Source organism: Sinocyclocheilus rhinocerous, unplaced genomic scaffold (assembly GCF_001515625.1).
Source record: "Sinocyclocheilus rhinocerous isolate Xijiao unplaced genomic scaffold, SAMN03320098_v1.1 scaffold86, whole genome shotgun sequence".
Classification (NCBI taxonomy): Eukaryota; Metazoa; Chordata; class Actinopteri; order Cypriniformes; family Cyprinidae; genus Sinocyclocheilus; species Sinocyclocheilus rhinocerous.
The window spans coordinates 1,207,112-1,209,453 of NW_015650012.1; the positions used below are offsets into that span (position 1 = coordinate 1,207,112).

General features: G+C 37.8%; 1 long non-coding RNA gene across 1 annotated transcript in view; it reads left to right on the plus strand.

Annotated features, from left to right (window-relative positions):
* LOC107711318 (uncharacterized) overlaps positions 1-1,376 on the plus strand; it is a 20,184-nt gene extending 18,808 nt beyond the window's left edge. The window contains exon 3 of the long non-coding RNA XR_001636691.1: positions 1,367-1,376. This is a non-coding gene — a long non-coding RNA (uncharacterized LOC107711318). The remainder of the gene's footprint in view (positions 1-1,366) is intronic.
* Positions 1,377-2,342: the final 966 nt, after the last annotated feature.

Below are 2,342 nucleotides of genomic sequence, written 5' to 3' on the forward strand. Positions count from 1 at the left end.
ATATATATATAAGCCCACCCCTAAACCACACATAAAACCAAAACAAACCATAGAGTCGCTTTACATTTCAGTCATCTAGTCTCTTCCTGTCTAACGGGCCAGTTCTTGGCCAGAATAAGGTGCAATATAGTCCAGACCTTATGACATTGTCAAAAGTTTGGCTTTGTGAAACAAATAAACATTCATAAGTTTCTCACACCACGAATGCCACATGTTTATAATGCTGTGTCAAGTTAAACGTACTTCAATCTGTTGCTCCGTCTGGCTGCTTTTAAATGCAATAATTCCTCCAACACAAGACTATGTGCCTCCTAACGTTACTGAAGAACAACAAACTCAATGACTCCAATAAAGTCCCACCACAACAGCCGTATTTACCCCCCTCAATCCCCCTGATCTCTGGCAAATCCTCTCATGACCCATATCTGTGGAGTCAACATCCTCAGAAGCCCAATAGCCCTCTCTCCAGCTCAAGAGCAACAGATAACTGTCCCCATCACCGCCCCGCCGAGGCCAGCAAACACCATTCTGGAAAAAGCCATTTATCCTTATCTGACTCCACTCCCACCCTGCCCTGGATGACTTAGATCCAGCTGTTGTTTTGGAAACCCTCGCCAGCTCTATGGTTTGGATAGAACAAGAGCGAGAAGGATCGAGGGAGGGGGTGAAGCACGGAGAAAAGTAATAAAGAGAGAGTTCACTTCAGTACAACATTGTTGTTGTTTTTTTTTGTTTTTTTTTCTTGAGACACGAAGCCTCTGTGAGAAAATGAGTCAGCGTTGAAGTGAGTGAGTGGGATAGAGAGAGAAAACAGTGAGATAAACGAAAGGAGGAGGTGGAGAAAGAGAAAGTGGCATTTCAGAAGTGACACATCTGCTGAAGCTGATTGGCACATGCTGTTAGCGGCCGCAGTGATGGTCTGCTCTCACTCGGCAGACGTGTAACTGCTCATATTAAAAGGCTTATACAATGGAAAACTGCTTAGGGCTGACGGCGCACAAGTTGTCCTCAAGTGACTCTGTAAACATTCACTTCCTCTCATTACCTCTACAGACATCACAAATTAGTGAAAGACCAGAATATTTTAAGATTACCAAAAGGTCAAGGACTTCAAAATATCATTGTAAAAATGGAGGAAGCTAAACATAGGGTGTTTACATACAGATTTATGGCCCTCATTGTATCTCAGCTTTGCAAAAGGGCCAGCCACAGGCCATTCACTGATAGTCTGATGCCAACTGCACTAAAACAATGACAAGCACTGGCATAAATCAGCAATTCAAATATGATATGATATATGTATATATTTTTTTTAATCTATTTCTACACAGACTGTACAAACTGCATATTAATGTGACCAGATCAGATTTTTTCCCCCTGTTAAAACAGCATATTTTCTAACATCCACATTGATTGTCGTAATAAAGTTGTGGTTGACTATGGGTGTTGGAGATTTAGGTGTTTTGTCATTGATTATGGGATACATCAGAATCTTAACATAGTAAACAGCGTAAAAAAAAAATGGGAATGTGTGGTATATGCAATATTTGATAAAAAAATACATAAAAATCAATCAAATTAACAAAATATAATCAAATATTATGACCGTAACACATCGCAAAGCACAGGAAGCTCATTTTCCACAAGAGTAAAAAATATATAAAATAAAAAAGAAATAATAATAATAATAATAAGTAGAGATTGACCGATAATCGGTTTTACTGATATTTTTCCGATATTTAAGCTTTATCTCTAATCAGATATTGTTTTTTAACATCAGATCCACCAATAAAAAGCTCAAGAATTTCAAACAAGACCGGCATTACAGCATTGCGTGTGAGCGAAAACGACGGTGTTCACAGGCACAGTAACTTACTTTGCTTCATTTGATAAACTTTATTCAACAGCCAATCATACTCAAACGAAATGTGTTATATAAATGATTGATATGTAGTTTAAGCTTGACGCTTGACTGAGCAAACACACTGAGTCACATAGTGGAAATCAAATTCATCAAGGTCCTAAAGACTAACTTTATTTTACAGTGATGAAATAAAAGAGCCATGGATGAGTGCATATTGGAAATAAAAGAGTTTAATTCAATTATCTCTGTTGCCTATGCTCATTAGTCTCGTAACGCAACCATTCACCAGGTTAATGCTCAGGGATGATCTCACAGAATGGCCTCTCTGTGTGCTTTTAAGATCCACTTAAAATCCCTAAATAATATCAACATTTACTATTTATTTCACTGTTATTCATCATTTATGTACTTGCAACTAATTACATTTTGCAAAGTTGACAGACTCTCCTGTCATAAATCTAAGTATATACTGTATGTA